The sequence below is a fragment of the Capricornis sumatraensis genome, chromosome 6 (assembly GCF_032405125.1).
Source record: "Capricornis sumatraensis isolate serow.1 chromosome 6, serow.2, whole genome shotgun sequence".
Classification (NCBI taxonomy): Eukaryota; Metazoa; Chordata; class Mammalia; order Artiodactyla; family Bovidae; genus Capricornis; species Capricornis sumatraensis.
Genome location: NC_091074.1, coordinates 107,060,461 through 107,085,760, shown reverse-complemented (window position 1 = coordinate 107,085,760; position 25,300 = coordinate 107,060,461). Strand labels below are relative to the sequence as shown.

General features: G+C 40.2%; 1 non-coding gene across 1 annotated transcript; it reads right to left on the bottom strand.

Annotated features, from left to right (window-relative positions):
• Window positions 1-24,687: 24,687 nt before the first annotated feature.
• Window positions 24,688-24,758, bottom strand: TRNAE-UUC (transfer RNA glutamic acid (anticodon UUC)). Its single transcript has one exon. It is a non-coding gene; the product is annotated as a tRNA-Glu (tRNA).
• Window positions 24,759-25,300: the final 542 nt, after the last annotated feature.

Here is a 25,300-nt window from a genome sequence, read left to right as displayed (position 1 = left end):
TATTTTTTGGGGCTCCAAAATCACTGAAGATGGTGACTGCAGCCATGAAATTATAAGACGCTTGCTCCTTGGAAGAAAGGCTATGACCAACCTAGACAGCATATTAAAAAGCAGAGACGTTACTTTGCCAACAAAGGTCCATCTAGTCAAAGCTATGGTTTCCCTAGTAGTCATGTATGGATGTGAGAGTTGGACTATAAAGAAAGCTGAGCGCTGAAGAATTGATGCTTTTGAACTGTGGTGTTGGAGAAGACTCTTGAGAGTCCCTTGGACAGCAAGGAGATCCAACCAGTCCATCCTAAAGGAAATCAGTCCTAAATATTCCATTGGAATGACTGATGCTAAAGCTGAAACTCCAATACTTTGGCCACCTGATGCAAAGAACTGACTCATTTGAAAAAACCCTGATGCTGGGAAAGATTGAAGGCAGGAGGAGAAGGGGCCAACAGAGGATGAGATGGTTGGATGGCATCACTGACTCAATGGACATGAGTTTGAGTAAGCTCTGGGAGTTGGTGATGGACAGGGAAGCCTGCAGTCCATGGTGTATCAAAGAGTCAGACATGACTGAGCAACTGAACTGAACTGATGAAATTATTAATGAAATATTGTACATTAACCTTTTATACTTATTTTTCAAAACCTGGTGTTTATTTTACACTGGCACTGTCCAATTCAGACTAGGTACACTGAAAGTTCTCAGTAGCCACATGCAGCTATTTACTATCACACTAAACAGCCAAGTTTGTTGCCTGAAAGTTTATTCATTGAAATATAATGGAATAGTTTCAGCAGGCATTGCTCATAGTAAGGTAAATACCTTTTCAGGAAATGCAAGGTGTGTTTTTGAATGAGGATTGTGGTTTATAAGTATGAGATGTATAAGACTCAGAGATGTAGAACGCAGACTTTGGGTTGCCAAGGGGGAGGCAGGAAGAAAGAGGGATAGACTGGGAGTCTGATGTTGGTAGATGCAAACTATTACATTTAGAATGGATAAACAACAAGGTCCTAATGTATAGTACAGAGAGCTATATTCAATATCCTGTGATAAGTCATAATGGAAAAGAATATGAAGAAGGAATGTATATATGATATGTATTTAACTGAGTCACATTGCTCTGTAGCAGAGATTGGCACAACATTGTAAATAAACTATAATTCAATAAAAAAAATTTTTAAGCATGTTTGAAAGCTGATATGGTACATTCTCCCAGCTAAGTATCTACAGAGATGTGCTAAAGGCAGTTGCTTTCTTGGCAACATTAAGAACTCCATGGAGCACTTGCCAGGCTCACCACTTCTTGATATCTGCTCAGACTTTAGATAGCTATCAAGTAAGACTTAAAGGATTCCTTGAAGGACGTGCAACTCACCAATTTGCATGTATGCTCAGACTTCTGGACAGATTCAAATCGAGATGGGGCCCTTGACTCAGTTGGGTTGTTTTTATTATACTTTGATACGACATCATCATAATGATGTTCAAAGCTGCCATCACCATGTATATGGGCATTTTAACATGCTGCTGCTGCTGCTGCTGCTGCTAAGTCACTTCAGTCGTGTCCGACTCTGTGCGACCCCATAGACGGCAGCCCACCAGGCTCCCCCATCCCTGAGATTCTCCAGGCGAGAACACTGAAGTGGGTTGCCATTTCCTTCCCCAATGAATGAAAGTGAAAAGTGAAAGTGAAGTCGCTCAGTTGTGTCTGACTCTTGGCGACCCCATGCACTGCAGCCCACCAGGCTCCTCCATCCATGGGATTTTCCAGGCAAGAGTACTGGAGTGGGGTGCCATTGCCTTCTCTGAACATGTTGCTGAGGGAATGTGTATTGTTACAATACTTCTGGTAGACAGTTCAGTGATACACATTAAAAAAAATGTGTGTGCCCTAGAACCCAGCACTTCTAGAAGTTTATTCTGCTTCCAGCAATAAATGAAGGTGATAAATATGTACATGAAAGTTCAGCTATACTAAATGCATTGAGGTATGTTGGACTGGATCCTTGAACAGAAAAAGGACATTGGTAGAAAAACTAATAAAATCTGAATAAAGTATGGAGTTTAGTTAATAGTAATATGTCAAAGTTTGTTTCTTAGTTGTAACTAATATAACATGGTAATATGTCAACGTTAGGAAAAACTGGATGTGGATGTACAGAAACTCTGTGTACTGCATTTGTGACTTTTCTGTAAACCTGAATTACCCTAAAACAAAATGTCTTTAAAATATTTTTTTATAAAAATAAATATTTTCATTATAGTACTGCTTGTAAAAGCAAGAATTTGAAAATAGCCTAAATATCCAGCCTTGATCTCATAGGATGAAATACCAGGCAGTCATTTAAATGATGTTGTAGAATTGTATTTGCCAATAGGTAAAGATGCTCTTAATATATTGAGTGAAAAATAACTTTCAAAATGTTGTTTTATTAAAATGTATATATACAGAGAATTGGCAGAATGTTCACCAAAATGTCAAGAGTGGTTATGTCTAATATCAGTGAGATTAGAGGAGATTTTTTAAAAATGTATGTTTTGTGTGTAAATGTGTTTTCTTGTTTTCCTTTATGGTAATTGTATTGATTTTTTAATTAGAATTTTAAAATATTTTTTCTATTTTTAAAGAGCTTTATTGAGATACATTTCACATAGCATAAAATTCTTCCTTTTAAAGTGGACAATTCAGAGGTTTATATTTGCAGAAGCAGAATGGGTGAGTCAGAGTGCCCCGACATGGCGTGACAGTGATGAGTGTGCTCTCACCACAAACTTGGAAAGAAGGGACTCAGCTTGCCCTCTGAGAATTAGGCTCAGAAATCAACATCGAAAAGTATTAGCATTGAATTACATGAAATCTCTTTAAAGAATCTAAATGACTCACAGGCCAGAATTAATGCTGGCTACAACCAGACTTGACATTCAGAAATGCAATCCAGGATGTATTTGTTGAAAAATAATTGATAAAGAATGAACGTGTCTGAAAGATCACAGAGATGGCTGGTGCCCATCTCAGCAGGCCTCAGTTTCTCTTTCTTCATGATAAGTCTGCCCAGTGGTGAATTGGAAGCATCATAATATTATCCTGCTGATAACAATAAGCATTTAGATCAGGTTACTTCTCTGACTCTTATCAGGGTTAGGCCCAGTGAAGAGCCTGCCGGTCTCTTGGCTCTCCGTGTAGCCTGTCCACAGCTGGTCAGGCTGACATGAGCATCCATCCACTTGACAGTGAGTTTCCTCATGGCGAATTAGCAGATTTGGCAGCAAATTTGATGAATGTCTCTGTGAGCATTGTTAGAATGAGTCAGTGTTCTGGGTCCAGTCATGTCCATGGCTTTGACAGGAGGAATTTATGAACCCAGGAGGGGAGTGGCCATACTGTGGACCCTGTGAATGGCCTGAGATAACAGTTCCCTTTGGGCCTTGTCAGGCATCCTCTCAGCCTCATCTCCTCAATACTATGAATTGTATTTTTCTTTGTATATGGCAGTTAATTCTTTTTTTTTTTTTTTTGCAGTACCCAGCCATTCCATCTAATATTGAGAAAATCAATATTGGACAAGAAAACCAGTCTTGTTCCCCTGAGTACGGCAGCAGAACCCAGTGGGTGAATGCTACAGGAACCAGGCCAAAGGACCGAGAGAGCCATGGGACCCTGGCCCGACTCCCACTGGAGGTTGAGTAGTTTCTGGTGTCTAACTGAGGTTGGTCAAGGTAGCTCATATTGTTGGCGCCATAGCTCTGTTGTGGTGAGAGAAACATTAAACTTGGACTCAGCAGGTTTTAGTGCCATGATTTTGGCCGCATTATCCGGGTGACCTTGCACAAGGCAACGTTTTGGGTCTTTGACCATGAAGTTAAGAATGCACGTAATGCATGATAATAGTATGTACTGCACAGTATTGTTGTAAATTTAAATGCTATGATTGATGGAAAAGTATACTATAAGCTGAAAGAACGTTGTGATGTTATTTCTTTATTCATGAGCTGTAAGCGGAATTTCTTTGTGTGAATGATGTTTGAAATCCAAGCAAACTGAAATTTTTTATGTCCTGGGAAGTGGAGAGCCAATTTAGTTTGTTATGTAATATGTTGAAATTAATCTGTTACTGAAAAGACAGTCAGCAATGCCCTAGCTTGCTTAAAACTTCATAATCAAATATTTAAGTTATATTAAGAATTCCATCACTAGGTTTTGTTCTGAATGATTGCTTTGCATACAAAGTAGATTGCCGTCTGTTTTATTTTATTCTGTTTTATTTGTTTTTGGTTGTGCTGGGTCTCTGTTGCTGCACAGGCATTTTTCTCTAGTTGTGGGGAGTGGGGGCTACTCTCCAGTTGCAGTGTGTGAGCTTCTTATAGTGGCGGCTTCTTTCATTGCAGAGTACACGATCTAGGTCATGCAGGCTTCAGTACGTGGGCTCAATAATTTACGGCTCCCAGGCTCTAGAACACACGCTCAATAGTTGGGGTACACAGGCTTAGCTACTCCATGTCATGTGGGATCTTCCCTAATCATGAATCAAGCTCATGTCTCTTGCATTGGCAGGTAGATTATTGACCACTGGGCCCTCAGGGAAGCCTCTACATTTTTTAAGATACAGTTTTATAAAGGTGATTCTTTTTCTGCCAAAATTCCAAACTGCTGCAGAAGCCTTCCAACCTAGAAGACCCTAGAATTCTTATGGGTAATTTTTTTTTGTGAGGTTACGGCCATATTACCTGATTCTATTTTCTGGCCTGTGCCCTACTTAGAAGACTAACTTCACTTGTGACCTTTGCAAGGCCACACTTATGCAGCAAGAGAAAGACCTCTGCAACTGTAGTTAGAAGACACTCACTGTGTGACTTCTGGTATATCATTTCACCTCTCCAGGTCACAGATTCCGCCAACAAAATGGGAAAAAGACTTAACAATCGCTACAGGATATGGTTTCAATGGAACACTGAAGATGAAATTACTTTGTAAACTATTTACAGTTCTATTACTTAATTATCTTCCTATTTTGTTTGTTCCATAAAATGGTAACACTCAACATTTTAAACTTATTTCTGAGACTTATTTCTAGGGCAGACTGGCATCCCAAACCAGACCATTTGATATTTGGATACCATTCTGTCAGGCTTTCAGGCCTTGGCCATGTGTATTGACAGAAGACCTCCTATTGGTTAAAGTAACTATTCCTACTCTGGAAGAGCTCTACTTCTGAAATTATTTCTATAAATAGAAATTTGCTTCGCTCTTTTCCATTGTTCTTAATTCTTCCTCCTCAAGTGACAATAGGAAAAAAAAATCTATGCCCTCTTCTGCTATGATAAAAGTTCAGCTTTTGAAGACAGTTGTCAGGTTCCCTCCTCCATATTTCTCTTTCCATACCTCAATTCCCTCTACTGTTCTTTGCCTGAGTTGTTTTACAGATTCTTCAATGTCTTGGCCTAGCTTCTCCAGATACATGGCAGTTCATCAGCATGTGTCTTAAGATCCATCACCTGTATTATAGTGATGAGTCTACACTAAATATTAACATGGCTAACATTTATGGAGGACTTACTCTGTAGTAGACACACTGTTATAAGAACTTTATGTAAATTAGCTAGTCCAGTACTCACAACAACCCTGTGGAGAAGATATTCTTATTATCTCCCCTGCTCCTTTTAGGGAAAAGAAAATAGAGGCATAAATGGTAAAGTGCTTACCTGGGGAGTAAGTGGAGAATCTGGAATTTGACATTGGGCTACATTGTATTGTCTGGCCCTGTATGAAAAAGAATGCTTGTCCCTATCTTTGGAATGATGATAACAGGAGAATTCATTCTTCATTCACTCATTGGTCCTGTTATTGACACCCTATGTCTTATTCTGTTGTACAAGCCCAAGTGGCTTCTTTCTGGATCTTGTTTTTCCCACCCTTCATCTGAAGGAATTGGACAAGGTAGTTTCTAAAACATCTTCATAGCAGTAATATTTGATAATTTCATGGCCCAGGAATTAACAGTGATGGCAACTTAAAATGTCTGGCATAGTTCCTGCACCAAAATATATCTAAATGACTTAGACTTCCCAAAGTTAGTTGAAAGCAGTTCTCTTATCTAAAAAAAAAATCCTATCTGATCTTGGATACTGTTTCTATATGATTAGAGTATTTTGTAGAAAATGGGAGGGTTTCTCTGGTAGTCCAGTGGCTAAGACTCCCAATGCAGGAACCCTGGGTTTGATCCCTGGTCAGGCAAATAGATCCTGCATGCCGTAGCTAAGAATTCACATGCTAGAACTGAAGACTTCATATGCCACAACAAAGACTGAAGATCCCGCGTGCCACAGCTAAGACCTGGCACAGATAAATATATATGTATTTTTAAGAAAATTGGTCCTGATGAAACTGGTGAGATTTATTTCAGATCTGAGCTATAGTCCTCTCTATTCTTATTTAGCCCACAGGGCACTTAACATGCTGATTTGTCTTTTTGAAGCCCAGATCTGCTAGTTTAGTCTGCTGACCAAACATGGTAGTTCAGTCAGGACTTCCTGGTGTTTATTGAATGGGGCTGAACTTACTGGCATGCTGTTCAAGGTCCTTGATTCATGTTTGCAGTCTTTCCTTCCATTGGGCATCTTTACCCACCATCAGCTGCTGCTTCTTTGGTTCACACTTTCCCCTCTACTTGGAATGCCCTTAACCTTTTTCTCCTGTTGAAATTCTACTTGTCTTTCATAGTCAGCACAGATAATACTTCTATTTGAAGCCTTCTGTTCTTTCTTCAGTTAGATAATTTCCCATCTCTAAACTCCTGTGGCTTTTAAACTGTGGTTATCTCTCACTACATTTACTCCAATTTAATAATTATAATAATTACTGGTATATAGACAAAATGATCTTTGTTTTTGATGAATACAAAGCTAAATAAAATCTCAAATATCATTTCTGAATACCAGGTTATTTTTTAATGCGATAGCTGTAAGAAAATAGGTAACTGAAAATAAAGTCTGTTTCAAGGACAGACTGAGCTGTTAAAACTATCTTAGCCATAGTAAAGGAGGATCGATCCTAGAAAGTCGGCCTCAAGAAAAATGTTTGAGGTGAAATCTGACCTCACTTCTAAAATTTCTGGCCCTAAGTGTCTCATTTGTTAAGATGTATGAAAGGGTGTTTGCCCTGTTTATAATGCTTAGCAACTTTGAATACCATTCTCATACTAGGGGAATATCTTTATAAATTTTGCTTCCTCAAGGAAGAAACTAGCATTTTCAGGACATACGTGTATGACTACAAGCTCTATGAGCCAGAGCTAATCATGTGAGATTTCATTTTATTTGGAGCAATCTGAGAATCAGCTGCTGTAAGAACTCCATCTTTTTTCTTTTTTAGTGCAAGTGATGATGTGGCATCTGTTTTCAGGATTAGCAGTTGCTGACTATTTCTGTCTGGGCCCTATGGTTGGTGGGGCAAGTCATGATGTCTATTTATAGCTGAGATACCTTTACTGGAGTACGAATATGTTGCTCCTGGCAGGTAGACTCCAAACTGGACCCCAGGCTTTCTTCAGAGGTTCTGAGTACTATTTCAGTAAATATCTTTTCTGCTTAAATTCAATGGAGGGTCTTATAGTTGCAGCCAAGAACTCTGACTAAGGGGAACTTAATTATTACAACAGGATGTTAAATGTGATTCTTCCAGTTCCCTTGTAATTTTAGCAAAAATCCCAAAGGAGAAGAAAAACATAATAGGTACTTTTCCTAAAGCAAGGTACCAGGTATCTCTGCCGTACCATCTGAGCAACTATAGATCTGGTTCTGTTGATGTTAGCTAAGTCCCTTTCTAAGCTATATAAAATGTGGAAGCTGAATGTCCAGGAGAGTGATGGATTTCATTGGAGAGAGTTGTCTTTATCCCACGGATTTCAATCCAAGTGAGAGAGCCTTTGAAGGAATCCTCTTAGGAAGTTTGATATCATGTGTGTCTCCTCTAGGTTGAGGGGTAAAGAAGCAGGTACTTAACTCATTCCTTGTCTGTGACTCCAAAGGCCGTGATTCAGTGATGCTCATATTTTCTCCATTGCCTCATTGGGGGCTGCTACCAGATAAAAGTGTATATGCATATATTCATAACCAAGTCGTCTAGTTTGTAATCTGTATATACTGCTCACTCCCATCAGCTTTGTATAATCTTTACATTGTCTTTTTTTTTTTTTATTATTGTCTTTTTGAAGCCCTCCATTAAAAAAATTCCCTGTAGGTGTTACTGTAGCTAATGATCTGGAGTGAATGGATCCCAGTTCTTGCTGTAAAGATTTTGGTGCCTGATAGGAGGAAGAGTTGAACAGCTCTACCACCCTCTCCCCTGTTATCTTCCCCACCTCCCCAAAACACAACTGTTGTTTTTGGAAATTTGATCATATCAGGCAAGTATCCATTTGTATTTGCCCTGACTTCTGGATACCCCTAACTCAGAATCTAGCACATGGTGGGTGCTTCTTTCCTAGAAAACATCCATTGTGTTTGATATCAGTTTTTGTATCAGTAGCTGACAGCATTTTTAGCAGCCTAAAATGATGATTAATGCTTATGACTTTCTGGCGTCCAGTAATGTTATCCCCTACTTTCTCTGAGGCTGGCAAGGACAGAGATATTGCATTTGTCTTACAAATTTGCTGGGGCAGAGCCAGAGTAAACATTGACTGAAGGTTCCATTTAAGGCCAACTCATTAGAATTTTAGACAGTTTGCAAGAATAATCTCAATTAGCACAGCTCATTAGACTCTAATTGGACTTTAAGCCCTTCCTGTAACCTGGTAGCCTCAGTGGGGCTCCTGAGGATGTGGTCAGGGGTGGATGTCTATAGGATTGTGTACCTGTGGCTGTGCCAAAGAGTTAATTTTCCCATGGCAGGGTGGAGTAATCCAAAGAAAACAAACAGGGAATCAGACGGGCTTGACAAAAACACTCTGATTATAAAAGACAGCAGGACCTAAGCTTTGTGTTTAAAAAAAAAAGATTTCTTTCTATCTTATCATAGTCAAAAGTTGCTGCTGATGTTAATCTGTGCTCAAGACTGGTCAAGGAAAATGTCTTTGGAGAACAGCCACTACTCTCTCATTCCAGGCCAGCTTTAGGTAACCTTAGGATGACTTACTCAGTATTACGCCCAAGCTCTGTCCTGGCCCTCGTCCTAGCCAGTACCTATCAAGTGCCTGCAGCAGTGTCTGAGGCATCTCTTCACTCCGGAAGGTATTTGTTAAGTGTCCAACCCAACCCATGTTCCGCTTAACTCTTTGTAGATGCCGGTGTTCCCCTTTCCCTTACCGTCCTGGAAGTTATGAAATATTTTAAATATGTTGATTTTGGTTGTGAAATACATCACCTCAAGACTCAGGACACCTACTATCTTTTTATGTGTTTGATTCCCAGGAGTTCATAGACTTGGAAGAGAACCCAAGGTCCCACCCAGTGGAACTTCCAATTTGCATAGCATTCTCAGGTGCTCATTGCATAGCATTCTCAGGTGCTCGTTGCCTTCACTTCCAGTAACAGGGGCTCCTCCTGTCTTCCTGTCTTCCATCCACACCAAGTCTTCTGATTTCTGAAGCCGCACTGACTATGCTGAATAAAGCTCCCACACAAAGACTTCCTTGATTCTCTTCTTCTTCAGGTGAAGAGCTCCTTCCTCCTTCAACCAGTCCTTCAGTGGTGCTGTTCTGAGATCCTTCGCCATCCTGACTTACAACTCTCATCCTCTTTGTTACTCTTTCCTAGTTACAGCGAAAGGCTTAAAACAGAGAACACCTTTTTCCTGCACTCCACCCCCAGCACAGCATAGGATATATTTTTACCTTTCTCACCCTGCCCTTTATACTTCTGTTGATAGATAGTCAGCACGTGGTGCCTTTAGCTTTATCTTTGTCAGACCTTTGGTGCATACCACGCATCATAGCCTACAAATGTCCATATGGTCAAAGCTATAGTTTTTCCAGTGGTCATGTTCGGATGTGAGAGTTGGATCATAAAGAAGGCTGAGTGCCAAGAATCGACACTTTTGAACTGTGGTGCTAGAGAAGATTCTGGAGAGAAGTCTTTCTGTAAAGATTTTGGACAGCAAGAGTATCAAATATTCATTGTTTAACCCGAGTGAAACGTTTAATATTCATTTAACAATATTCATTGTTCAACCCTGAATATTCATTGATGCTGAAGCTGAAGCTCCAGTACTTTGGCCATCTGAGGTGAACAGCTGACTCATTGGAAAAGACCCTGATTATGGGAAAGACTGAAGGCAGGAGGAGAAGGAAGTGATAGAGGATGAGATGGTCGGATGGCATCACTGACTCAATGGACATGAGTTTGAGCAGCCTCTGGGAGATAGTGAAGGACAGGGAAGCCTGGCGTGCTGCAGTCCATGGGGTTGCAAAGACACACTTTAGTGACTGAACAACAGCAAGAAAGCATCATATCAACCAACCTCTCATACCCTGGCCTTTTCAGTGCAGCAACTCGTTTGTGTCTTTCAGTGCTGTGGTGACTCTAAGAGCAGAACGATGTGTCAACGTCACTTAACTTTGTCTTGTTGTATGTGGATGGTTGTTCTTAGTAACCCTGTCAGCACTGAGAAATAAGGACTGTCCAAAGCTGTTCCTTAAGGTGAGGTGTAGTCCCTGCCATTCACCTCTTGTAACATACTGGCTTTTACTCAGAAAGCCCAATTTATGATTTTTCTCATTCCCATTGAATTCCAGATTCTAACCTTGTTTTCTGCTCACAGGGCAGTGTCTTAGAAGTGAAGAGAGCTTTGGAGAGGGTGAAAAATAGAGGAGATATTCTTCAACTCTTTTTCTTCCTTTGCTTTCTTTTCAGGGATTGAATAGCTTCCCCTCAAGAATGCAGTCATAGTCTTTCAAACTTGAAATGACATTTATTTCTCTGTTACTTATAATCTCATAGAGACTGGGGATGGCGAAGGCAGAAAGCAGTCAGCATGCCATAGAAGAGAGATGATGACATTAGGAACTAGGCTGCTTCCTGGGCACTGACCTGTGCAGTTACATGGGTCCCTGTACTCAGAAGAGCCCTGAGTCTGGCTTAATGCTCTATCATTGCCATCTTGAAATTCGTAATTATTGAACAGTGGATCCTACATTTTCAATTTGCACAGGGCCCAAAAAATTTTGCAGCTGATTCATCTTGATCACGGAGAAGGCAATGGCAACCACTCCAGTACTCTTGCCTGGAAAATCCCATGGATGGAGGCGCCTGGTAGGCTGCAGTCCATGGGGTCGCGAAGAGTCGGACATGACTGAGCAACTTCACTTTCACTTTTCACTTTCATGCATTGGAGAGGGAAATGGCAACCCACTCCAGTGTTCTTGCCTGGAGAATCCCAGGGATGGGGGAGCCTGGTGGGCTGCCGTCTATGAGGTTGCACAGAGTCGGACACGACTGAAGCGACTTAGCAGTAGCAGCATCTTGATTAGGCGTGTTCCTCTCTCTCTCCCTCCTCATCTCCAGTCTTGGCATATTGTCTCACCTTATATCTACTGTAAGGAAAATAATAGTGTCTATCTCCGGCATTCTATGAGTCTAAAATAGAAAAGACAGAAAAAGGGAGCAGTGGACTCTGGCAGGAAAACTCATATATATGGAATCTAGAAAGATGGTACCAACGATCATATATCAGTTCAGTTCAGTTCAGTCGCTCAGTCATGTCTGACTCTTTGCGACCCCATGAATTGCAGCATGCCAGGCCTCCCTGTCCATCACCAACTCCCGGAGTTCACTCAAACTCACGTCCATTCAGTCAGTGATGCCATCCAGCCATCTCATCCTCTGTCGTCCCTTTCTCCTCCTGCCCTCAACCCCTCACAGCATCAGAGTCTTTTCCAATGAGTCAACTCTTTGCATGAGGTGGCCAAAGTACTGGAGTTTCAGCTTTAACATCATTCCTTCCAAAGAAATCCCAGGGTTGATCTCCTTTAGAATGGACTGGTTGGATCTCCTTGCAGTCCAAGGGCCTCTCAAGAGTCTTCTCCAACACCACAGTTCAAAAGCATCAATTCTTTGGCGCTCAGCCTTCTTCACATCCATACATGACTACCGGAAAAACCATAGCTTTGACTAGATAGACCTTCGTTGGCAAAGTAATGTCTCTGCTTTTGAATATGCTGTCTAGGTTGGTCATAACTTTCTTTCCAAGGAGTAAGCGTATTTTAATTTCATGGCTGCAGTCACCATCTGCAGTGATTTTGGAGCCCCCAGAATAAAGTCTGAGACTGTTTCCACTGTTTCCCCATCTATTTCCCATGAAGTGATGATCATACATACAGGGCAGCAAAGGCAACTTGGATGTAAAGAACACACTTTTGGGCTCAGTGGGAGAAGAAGAGGGCGGGATGATTTGAGAGAATAGCATTGAAACATTACATTACCATATGTAAAATAAATGACCAATGTGAGTTCAAGGCATGAAGCAGGGCACCCAAAGCCAGTGCTCTGTGACAACCCAAAGGGATAAAGTGGGGAAGGGAGGTAGTTGGGGGGATTCTGGATGGAGGGGACACATATATACCTATAACCAGTTCATATTGATGTATGGCAAAAACCATCACAGTATTGTAACGTAATTATCCTCCAATGAAAGTAAATAAATAAAAAAAGAATTACAGGTAGAACTGAAGCTTCATATAGGTCTTTTGAACTTAGTTGGTCCAGGTTTGTCATTTTATATTGGCGGAAACTCAATTCTTAAAAATGAAAATTGTCTCCTCAAGTCCCATAATCCACTGGAGTGGCGAGGATGACTCTGCTCCCCAGAGGAGCCCACCAGGAAGGTAGCTAATGTAGCCATCATGGCCACTGTAGGCAAAGATGTGGTAATACGGGATCAGGGCGAGGCACTTCTTATTCCAGTGCCTGCCTTTGCTTCTTCTGCTCTCTGAAGCACACACATATACTCCAGATAGATTTATGCAGCTTTGTGCAAAGTTCCAGTGATAAATCCAAACCACTCAGAGCCCTAGGTAGAAAATCAGTCCCAGTGTTGTAGAGAAGTATGGAGTTGCCTGCCCAGGCCAGCCATACTTACTCTGGAGATTCTCAGGATTGGCTTGCCCTTTGCGTGCCTTAGAGGTACTTTGTCCTTCCTGATGCTGTTCAATCTTCCTCCTTCCTGTAATCCCTCTGACTTTTAACATCTCCTTTTCCAAATGCCAGTATCCTCTCCTTGTCTTTCTTGTCCCATAGTTCCTCTTCCCTTATATGTGTGAAGGCCACAGTCCCCTCTGGTGTTGTGTAAATACTCATGACTTGCAGCATCTGCCTTGAGTGCAAGCTTCTCTCTAACCAGCCTTCTTTGCTGCTTGGGTGACAAGCTGAGGCTAAGGTCAGAGGGAAGAAGGATATAGGGGTTTAGGGAGAGGCTTCTCCACTTTTCCCCCCACCACATTCCCCCCGTGAAGTTTTCTTTGCCTGTTAGACCAGTTTATGTTTCCAGCTATGACTTCAGGACCTGATGCTGCAACCTCACTGCTTGCCTTTTAGTTACTATGGCCTGTTCTGACCATATTCTACCTTAATGTCAGTATAAAACATCCCTGCAACACTTCTTATGAAACCAGACCCGAGAATCATAGAAAGAGATGATGGATGGAGACCCAGTGGACATTCTCTCTTTTAGGTGTGGATAAGTATAGAGTTCCCTTTCAGTGTGTCCTGCTGTTGCTGCTGCTGCTGCTGAGTCACTTCAGTCATGTCTGACTCTGTGTGACCCCATAGACGGCAGCCCACCAGGCTCCTCCATCCCTGGGTGTGTCCTAAGCTTGGCCATATTGTGTCTAAGGGGGATGATTCATCAATAATCTTCCTATTTTCACTACTGAAACAATTCTAATCCAAGCCAGTTTCCATTATAATGGAGGGGACTTCTCAGCCATGTTGAATGTGTTAATACTTAAAGCAGAGGTTGAAGGGGATGGAGAACATAAAGGCAGTCCATCGGGGAACACACATCTTGATTTATGGTCCACTGCAGAGGTTATGGACAAGGGGTTCTGATTACATCCCATGTTATTTCATCCACGTATATAAAAATTATCCTGGGCCAAACTCAGTAGTAGTTGTTGTGGGTACAGAGAGGAGTAAGACAAAGTTACTTCCCTGGGTATGTGTCTGTGGGAGCATGCATCTGTATGATTGGGTGGGGGCGTTGTGGGTTGAGTATTCACTGTAATGCCAGGCTGAGTGACCTGGGTTAGTCCAGTTAACTCTGTTAAAATGCAGGAAAATCCTTAAAAGAAATGCCATTTGGGTTCTAAGAGAATCTAAACGATTGATCAGAAGAGATGGTGGAAAGTGTGTTTCAGTTAAGTAGGATAGAATCAGCAGAGGTCTGAAAGGCAGAAGGTATTTTGAGGCATAGGAAGTCATTGGTCTGGAGAGGATGATTTATTAGGTATTAAAGGAAGTGGAGAGAACATTCTGGAGCCAAACCAAGAAGGAAATTTACACTTTAGCTAATGGTGGAGATGTGGTCCTAGGGGAAGGGATTTCCACTTCTTTCTCCTATCTCCAACATCCTAAGTTAAAATTCATGTCTAAGATAAGAAGGCTGAACACAAAGATGAGATCCATGGTCCCCATGAGTCTTCCTTCAAAAGGCCTGACCAGCTCTCCTGCTTCGTAAGGATTTAATCCACAAATGCTTATTTCATATCACTCCTTCAGCAAAATTTCACCTGTGTGTCAGCCAGTCTATGTATCAATACTAGATTAAACCATAACTGAATTTCTGCTGTTTCAAAGTGCTCTGTTAGGTGTTGGGAAGAGATATCAAACTGAATAGGACAAGTAGCCTTGTATGCCAAGTATATACTGTATTTTTACAATCATTCTATGAGTTTTGTATAGACGATAAACTGAGGCTTTAAAAGGTTAAGTAGCTTGCACAGGATCATGTAGATAGTGAGTGGTAGAGCCTGAATTCAAACTCTGGAAGCTCCTGGATCTTACTTTCCTAGTCTGTTATCTGAGGAGACTATAAATATATCATAGAATAGCTGAAGATTAAATGAAATAGCGTAAGTAAAGCCCTGGTGCAGTGCCTTTCACCTAGTCACTGTTGTTATTTTTATTGCCATCTACAGAGTTAGTGCATGGCAGAGCTGGGAAACTGGGGCACAGGGGTGTCTAAGCTACTCTCAGCGTCATGTTCTTTTTGTAGCTCCATCCTGTCTTGCTGCAAGATGAGGCAGCGTATTTAGGTTTAGCTTCTCAACATAAAAACTGAGGGTATAAATAGACTAGAGAACCAAGTGGCTTGAAGTGATGCTGGAAAAGTGATTAACAAAGTAGATGACTAGTCTGAAGTATGGGCCAATCTGCCATTCTTCAGGATTTACTAAGCGCTCTCCTAGGATCAAGTCCAATTCCAGTGAAAACCTGCATCCAGCAACCGTTGGACTTGAGCTCTGATGGCCTGCCTTCAGATAAGAGCAACATGCCTTTGTGCTCATGGCTTCCCCAGCAGTCACCACATCCAAAAAGGCTTTGGAACTTGGCAGATGTAGGCTTACATCCTAATTCCAACACTTGTGTGCTCTCTGATCATGGGTTAGTTACTTAATTTCCTTCAGTTTCAATTTTCTCCACTGTCAAACAAGAATACGAATACCTACTCACAGAGTTGTTGTAAGGTTAGATGAAGATTAAAATTATATACACTTGGTACTCTATCTAATAGAAGCTCTCAATGAGCTTTTGCTTTAGGTAAGTTTACATCTTTTGTAAGAAGGTTGTTGATAAGTCTTGAATAACAGTCCCTCTGGTATGTATACTTTTATAAGTACCTCTTTGGAAGAGAGAGTCACTTCTCCCAGTCCAGCTCTTTCTGTGACTTTACAGAGAAGAATATACAAGAAGCCAGTAGGAAGCCCAGAAGAGATTTGCCACCCCAGATTACATCCTAAACCAGCCCACTGCATGGAAACCGGCACTTACAGAAAGGTAAATCAGAGCACAGTGACTCCCTTCTTAAAGTACTTGGAAAGAGTACTTGAAATCTGTCCAAAAGTAGTTTGGGAAGGCTTTAAATATAAAATAAAGCATAAATTTTAAATTAGGATTCTGAGTAATTATTTAAAATTTATCTTCCATTTTATCATGTAGTTTTGCAGGAAAAGATATAGAAACAATTAAGTAAAAAATGTAAAAAGGATTAAGCATTTTAGAAATTGTCTTTTCTTCAGCTTTCTAGGAGCACAGAATTAAGTTTAAAATGTGTACTCATTTTCCTGTATTGTTTCCTTTGAGCTGTCCGTTTTTCAGTTTCCCTCATTACACTTTCTTCTTAATTCCATTATTTCGTGTTCTATTCCCTCCTTTTGTATTTTTAGGTTATGTCTTTTGAAGGCAAAATACCTAGTTCATTTGGTCAGTTAGTCAAATTATTGTTTATTCAATTACAGGAAAAAATTCAAAACCACAATACAAAAAAAAAGAGAATAGAACCTAACACAAAACCACCAACCACAACCATCAAACTGTACATCCAGACTTTCTCCCAGGCACCAAGTAGATCAGCTTCAAAGAGCTGACTGTGCTGTTCAGTTTTTGTTGGCAGTGGTTGGTAAAGCCGCTGGATTTTTGTTGATAAAATCAGCTAAGTCAGTTCCTCATTCATTTATTCCCCTCTAGTTCTTAGAGTTGAGTATCCTTTCATGGTATGTCTTATTCTTAGAGTGGTTGAATTTTTCAAACAATTAAGAACTAATTTTTAATCCTAACCTTGTCACTTAGGATCTAGTCACATAGTCTATGACTCTGTTTCCTTATCTGTAAAATGGGTTACTACTATGAGGATCAATTAGATAAGAGATATGAGAGCCCCTTCAAAGGCAAAATGATGTAAACATGCACGTAATTATTATCCCTTGTTGAAATCCTACTGCAAAACTATTTTTCCAAAGAGGCAATAGTGACTTTTAATAGTCCATGGACTCATTTGGGACTAGAAATATAAATACCAACAACTATTTATTTAGAGATATCCTAATCCTTTATTGAATAATAAATTATATATGAGGAACATTGAAAAAATTCTCACTTTACTGCATTTAAAAGCATGGTTTCTGTTGATTTCCTAAATAATTCTTAACTCCCAAATTCTGATTCTTGAATCAGTTTAGGACTACTTCCTCTGTTCTTATAGGTTACAAATCTGAAATCCCAGAATTTAAAGACATGGGGCATCTGATTACCATATCTATTGTTTGTATGAATTTTTAAAGAACATAAACCAAATCTGACTTAATCCACCCCAGTGCAGCAAACCATTGATGAGCATTGTAGTGGATGCTAGGTTTCAGGAAAGGGACTGGAGAGTAAAAAGTTACACATAGATCATAGAGGATGATGTGTACATATGTAAGGGAGCTTGCTTAACGTTGTTTCTACTAATGTCATGAGAAAACAGTAATTTAATACTTGTGCTGCAAGACTTCATGTTTTATAAGGTGCCATGCTTTACTTTTATTGTATTTTCATAGTAATCATATGATGTATATTTTTATATTATATAATAATATATATAATGCTAATATATTATGTATGTATAATATATGTATTATATATATAATACATATATAGATAGATAGATAGATAGATAGCTTCCCTGGTGGCTCAGACAGTAAAGAAACTGAGACCCAAGTTTGATTCCTGGGTCGGAGAATGGCAATCCACTCCGGTATTCTTGCCTGAAAAACCCCAAGGACAGAGGACCCTGGTGGGCTATAGTCCATGGAGTCGCAAAGAGCTGGACAGGAGTGAGCAACTAATACTTTCACTTCCATATATATGGCCATACTTAACTCTTATTTTATCTTCAAGTAGTCATATGAGATAAATATTCACTATTTCTCTATTATAGGTGAGAACTTTGAGTTTAGCAAGGTTAAAATTTTGCTGAAGTGTGAATCCCCAGGTAGTTAATAACAGAGCCAAGATTTACACACAATAGCCTGCATCTAATTTCTGTTTCTTTCTTTCTTACACCACACTGCATTCATCTTAAGAAAGACAATACATTCATCAAATAAATCATGGTCTCATTTTGGTGCTTTAATTTGGCATAAATAACATCTCTCTCTCCCTGCCAAGTTCACTAGTACTCATCTGTCTATTCTCATGATCTGCTAGACATACTAGAGCTTTGAACTTCTTGAAAGAAAGTAACTGTCTAAATTCAAGGTATTATTTTTTGCTATTACTATTAGCCAAGACAAATGAAAAGTGATGAATAGAGCATTTCTTGTCTTACCAGAACACTTTAATTAAGGAAATTGGTTATTTTCATTCCCTGTAGCTATGTAATGATTAATGCAACACAGCACAGTACGTTCAGAATGTAAGATATATCTCACTATGACCAGTCAACAAGTGTAGTTCTCTAAAGAGAAAAGAATAGAGACCAGACTGGACCCAATGCTAACATCTGATTTCTGTAGTGAAACACCATGATGAATTTTGCAAATTACAGAGAAGCTCTTTACTGCTAGTATTGGGATCCTAAAATTATCTAGTAGAACCAGTTTTGAGTAATTTTTTTTTAATCGGTAGAAGTGAAAAAAGATCAATTTTGCCTGCCAGATGAAACAGAAGATATTCAAGGGCAGATAAATAGCTTATTAATACTTCATCATGCAACACCATTTATAGTTATACAACAAAGGTGATGAATAATTCTCAGTATAATATAGACAAAGAATTATAATAGAAGCAGTTAAATAACTTTGCCTCAACTAGTAACATTTTGGCAGCTGGTGGGTGCTGTGGGTATATATTGATATATTCGATTAACTGTCTTCATTCTTTAGAGAAACTGGGATGCTACTTAGTAGCTGTGTGATCTTGGACAATTTACCCAAATTCTCAGAGATTCAGTCTCCTCTTCTGTAAAATTGAGGAAATAATATCCACATCATGAGTTTCTATGTATGAAGCATTATGTTTGATTGTAGGGTCCAACTTGAGTGAGCGGATAATAAATTATAGTTAAAGATGCTGATGTTGATGGTGGTACTTTGGCACCATGCTTCCACCACCTTTTTGAATAGGCCAAGAAAGCATTTCTTAATCACTAGTCTTTGAATTCCACTGGCAGGGATTGGAACTCAGCCAAAGCTTTGGCTCACTTTTTAGGAATTTGCTTGTGACCCATAGCATCACATCCAATTCTGTCCTTCTGTCCCAAGCCTCTAGCATAGCCTCTGCTGAGAAGGAGGCAATGAGAACCCTAAAGAAAGGGTCCTATTGCACTGTCTGTTTCCTTTGGATATTTGAAGGCCAATCACTTGGTCCTTGGGATCACAGTATCTCAGGCCTCTTGTTCTTCTGGGATCCTGATGGAGTGTCTGTTGAAACTGTCCCCATCTTGGTGCTCATAACTGGGGTCCGATGAGTGTCAGGGTTGTAATTAGACTTACTTCTGTGCCACTCACTTCTGATCCTCACCCCTGAGCTCAGAACTTCTGAGCTCCAGACAGCATGACAGGAAGAATAATTGATGATTGTGGGTCCCTGTGGAGCTTAGTAATCTTGCATCAGAGTTAACGAGACTCTACTGTGTCTCCAGCACTGGAGACCGTGGATCTCTCCAGGCAGTATGTGTGTCTCACTCTTTGCTTTATCCCATGTCTCATCTACTGCCTCTTAAGTTGCAGCTTCTTGAATTTTCAGTGAACTGAATTTTCTGACTTTGGTCTTTGGTACTGTACTCAATACTGATGGTGATGAAGATGATAATGACAATGAGAGCGATGGAAGAAGAGAGAGAGAAAATGACAGAATTAGAAGGGGACAAAGTAAGTGAAAGTCACTCAGTTGTGTCCGACTGTTTGCAACCCCAATGGTTTAGAGTCCATGGAATTCTCCAGGCCAAAATACTGGAGTGGGTAGCCTTTCCCTTCTCCAGGGGATCTTCCCAACCTTGGGATTGAACCCAGGTCTCCCACTGCAGGCAGATTCTTTACCATCTGAGCCACAAGAGAAGCCCAGGAATACTGGGGTGGGTAGCCTATCCCTTCTCCAGTGGATCTTCCTGACCCAGGAATTGAACTGAGGTCTCTTGCATTGCAGGTGGATTCTTTACCAACTGAGCTGTCAGGGAAGGGGACAAAGGTAGTCAGCAATTATGGGATACAAGCCATGACCCAGTGCTGGATGTTCAAGAGGGACAGTGGATATTACACAGACTATCAACTAGAGGAAAAATGGCTCACGTTTCCTATTGAGATTTGAATCAGAAAAAGTGCTTACTCCCATGATTCACATCAGTTCAGTTCAGTCACTTAGTCATGTCTGACTCTTTGCAACCCCATGGACTGCAGCATTCCAGGCTTCCCTGTCCATCACCAACTCCCAGAGCTTGCTCAAAGTCACGTCCATTGAGTCGGTGACGCCATCCAACCATCTCATCCTCCTTCAGCCCCTTCTCCTCCTGCCTTCACTCTTTCCCAGCATCAGGGTCTTTTCAAATGAGTCAGTTCTTTGCATCAGGTGGCCAAAGTATTGGAGTTTCAGCTTCAACATCAGTCTTTCCAATGAACACTCAGGACTGATCTCCTTTAGGATGGACTTGTTGGATCTCCTTGCAGTCCAAGGGACTCTCAAGAGTTTCTTCCAACACCACAGTTCAAAAGTATCAATTCTTCGGTGCTCAGCTTTCTTTATAGTCCAACTCTCACATTCATACATGACTACTGGAAAAACCATAGCTTTGACTAGATGAACCTTTGTCAGCAAAGTAATGTGTCTACTTTTTAATATGCTGTCTAGATTGGTCAAGGCTTTTCTTCCAAGAGAAAGCATCTTTTGATTTCATGGCTGCAGTCACCATCTGCAGTGATTTTGGAGCCTCCCAAAATAAGATCTCTCACTATTTCCATTGTTTCCCCATCCATTTGCCATGAAGTGATGGCATTGGATGTTGAGCTTTAAGGCAACTTTTTCACTCTCCTCTTTTCACTTTCATCATGATCCACATAATTGCATAAAATTGATCATGGTGGTGGTGGTGGTTTAATCGCTAAGTCGTGTCCGACTCTTGGGACCCCGTGGACTGTAGCCCACCAGGCTCCTCTGTCCATAGCATTTTCCAGGCAAGGATACTGGAGTGGTTTGCCATTTCCTTTTCCAGGGGATCTTCCTGACCCAGGAATCGAACCCAGGTCTCCTGCATTGCAGGCAGATTCTTTACCTACTGAGCATAGCCAACATTAATTAAGTACTTTCTGTGTGCCATTGTTGTTCTTAGCAGCATACATCTAGTATCTCATTCAGTCTTTCCAACAGTCCTATGAAGAAGTCGGTACTGTTATTATTATCTCCACTTTATGGATGAGAAAACAGAGACATAGGGATGTTAAGTGATTTATTCAAGATCACACAGTTTGTAATCGACAGAGCTGGGAGTTGAACTCAGCAATGTGATTCCAGAGCTACCCTCTTAAGTATTGCTATTGCTCTTGAGACACAAAGCGGTAAAGGTATGGGGCCCTATGTGCAAAGTGAGATGTAATCACCTTGGAAAACTGGGTATTACAATCTTGACTCTGGTTGTATTATGCTTTAATTAATCAGTTAAGACAAAATTTTCATTTTTAGCAAAAACAGTATATTAGTTGGTCAAAAAATCCACAGAGGGTAGAATAAGATCTTGGTTAAAGTAGTCTGAGAAAGGCACAAGTCAGGATGTTTCCTAGATTCAAGAATCCAGATATAGACACACATGACCTGAGTGATTGGGAAGACTGAGGCTCTAAGGTTGGAATTAGCAAAGGATAGTCCACTCCCAGGTAAAATTATTGTCTATCAAAAAATTCGACCAAGTAGAGACATCAGTAATTCTCAGCAGACTAATATATGTAAACGAGGAGTCTGTTTGAGTCTGTTATATTATCCTCTGGTCTTTCCTTTTTGTATAGGCTTAGCTATAATGTGCTCTCTTGAATATCTTCATTTTTATATGAAACAGTTTTTGTTTCATTTTTTTCTGTCTGAGAAGGTGATACCTCTCTTCAGTAAGACACATTAACTGCAGAAGTTTATTATTAATCATTAGTTGTGAGCACAATAATTATCATTACATAATTGTTCTCTGCATCCTATAAGATTAGGGGTAGGTAGGTGTCAACAGTTGTCACATAATTATAAAATCATGAAATTCACATTGAAGTCTTTGATCTAGAAAGTTGTATAGTACAGCCTTGAACTATGTATCAAACACACTTAGAGAGCAAAGGGCGGTAGAAAATGGCCCTTTAGCTCTCTCTTCAGTCTGCCTTTCCGCTGAGCAGATTCTGCTTCAGACGGGTGTCTGGAAGTGCTTTAATTCTGATGCTCCTCATCTTTTCCTTTCATCACCTCTGTCTTCCCCAGTCCTGGAGAGAACCTGATGCTTCCTGGCCCCATTCTGGAGCACAGCTGTGAGGTGCTCACATCGTTTAGTACAGAACCTTTATAGACAGATCTTCCTGGTAGTAGTGATACCTTCTTAGAGCAAAATTGAGTCATTATTATGCTGTCAGATGTCCTCCCCTCCAGAGGGAATGAGAAGGGAGATCACAGAACTTGACAAATGTCCTAAAAAGGACAGGCACTATCATGCCACAGTCTGTTGGAATACAGTCATAACCTTCGTACTTTGGCCATTTGAATACCTGACCAGTTGGCAAAATGGCCTACTGGACAATTCTTGAACAAGAAATGGAGAGACACTGATTTGAGTCCAGGTACTCTCGCCTACCCACTATGTGATTTTCAGCAAGTCAGCTTTCTCTCTGAATTTTGGTATCTTCATAACACAAAGAAGTTAGACTAATTCAATGATTTCAAGCTCTTAAGAATACTCATATATCACTTTCTTTAAATATTCCTGGGATTATAAACAGATAAAATATTAAAGCAGGGTAGCTCTGGGGTTCCAGGTCTCACCCATGTACACCGTCTTCTTCCACCTCATGGTAGAACCTGTGTTTAACAGTTCTAGTATACTGTAATAGGTTATATGAATGATCTTTTCCAGTTCAGAAATTCTGCATGACAATCTCAAGCAAAGGCAATAGCTTAAAGAAAGTCAGCATATATATAAAATCCATATCAGCTATTTTAAAAAATATTTTTCTTAGAAAAACAAAAGCCCAATAGTTCCTTAATATATTTCAGCTCAAAGAAGGATTATTCTTTACCTCCAGGTGAACAAGTTGTAGTAATGTTAGAGACAGTAGACCTAAAATGAAGTCAGGAGTTGAATCTGGGAACAGAAATCAGATTTCACACCTGTCTTCTATGTGTCTTTTAAGCATAAATGCTTCTGAATCAATTCATAGAGCATCGTTGGATTTGAGATTCTTGAAGGCAGTCACACCATGTGCATATTTCACCATGCAATATTTCCACGCAGTTCAGTTCCTCTCAGCAAATTTGTATCAAACCACTGAGTGTTTTTCATACTGTTCATGGGGTTCAGTATGAAACCTGATGCTGGGAAAGATTGAAGGCAGGAGAAGGGGACAACAGAGGATGAGATGGTTGGATGGCATCACCAACTCAATGGACATGAGTTTGAGTAAACTCCTGGAGTTGGTGATGAACAGGGAGGCCTGGTGTGCTGTAGTCCTCGGGGTCACAAAGAGTCACACACGACTGAATGACTGAACAGCTGAAAAAAACCAACAACAGCTGAATGTTTTGTCATATGATATTCTGCACACATAGTGGCCTTGAGGGTGATGGACTGTTCTGCCAAAACTGTGAGTGGCTCTGGTTTGTCACCTGTTTGGTAGATTGATATTCTGCATTGCCTGATTTGTAGTTGGCCCTCAAAAATATCTGTTGAGTGAATGGATGAATTCAGGAAGTTGACTCAGGTCTCTGAAAGGTCCCAGTGGTCACTCAAGCCAAGCCTTATTGAGAACTAGCTTAACAGTTGACACAGCCATTCAGAGACCTAGCCAGTTATTGTTCTTGCATACATGTGAGCATGGAAACATGAGCCTATAGAATAATAACTTCACAAAATGAGAGGAGAATACCCAGGGCCTTTGTTTTATGTTTCCAGTAGCAAATAATATCCGGAAATCAGACCTTCAAGGATAATGTTTAAAAGTAATTGATAATCTGATCCGTTTAATAAAAAGTAGAAATATATATTTGTAAGATGTCATGCTGCCTGTGCCTCCTTGCTGGTGACCAAAAACTCATTAGTCTAGGATTGACCTATCTACTGTCCACTTTGAATCAGGAATTTTGGTTTACTAGAGGCGAAGGCAGGAAAGAGTATCCTATTGATAGAATCCTAGTTCTTTTCTCTCCAGAGTATATTTTATGCTCACTGGGTTGAACCAGTTGCTCACTTTGTTTTTGTGATTTCAAACTACATAGAATATTTTTGTAATCTGAATCTATTTTTTGAGTTATGGATGGTTATTAAACTCTTGTTTGAAGTTGTAAAGTTTATAGAGTACCAGGGTAGCATTTCTCTTACATGGTCAAGAAAATAAGAATTAAAGATATTTGATTCTAGTGTTTGGTTTATCCTGAGGTTTCCACATGTTTTACTTAGAATATATTTTACTATTCTCTTGACTTTCAAATGATGTTGTAATTTCTATTTTTTTGGCTATGCCATGTGACTTGCGGGATCTTAGTTCCCCAACCAGGGATTGAACCTGGGCCCAACAGTGAAAGTGCTGAGTCCTAACCACTGGGCCACCAGGGAATTCCCCACATTTGACTTCTGAGATGCTTCCTGATAAAAGGGTTCTGGAATCAAGCAAATTTTACTGAAATGATGCAACAGAACCAAGGTTGGGTTAAAAATTATTTTTAACTAGTATGCAATATATCTGAGTTTGTGTTACTCAGAATCTTATTCCACTTGGATATGACTTTTAAGTGTGACTGATTAATACTGACATTATATGACTTAATGAAGTAATGAACTGCTTAAATGATTACCAAAAAGGCTTAAATATAAAGTTAAAAGTAAATTTTAATATAATTATCTGATGGAAAATGATGAAAAATGAATGAACTCCATGCTTTCCTAAAGAGACTGTGGTAAATACTGTGGTTTTCCCTTCACGCCTCAGGGTTATCACTATGAATGCTGCACAGTGTTACGGAGCAATGAAGCCTGCCTTCACAACTCTGTGTGAGCCTCTTTGCCTTCAGATCCCTTAGTTCTTTGAGTTCTTGTGTGTACTTTTTATTGACAGGCTTCATCACCTCCTCTCTGAAGTTACTACCTTCTTATTTATC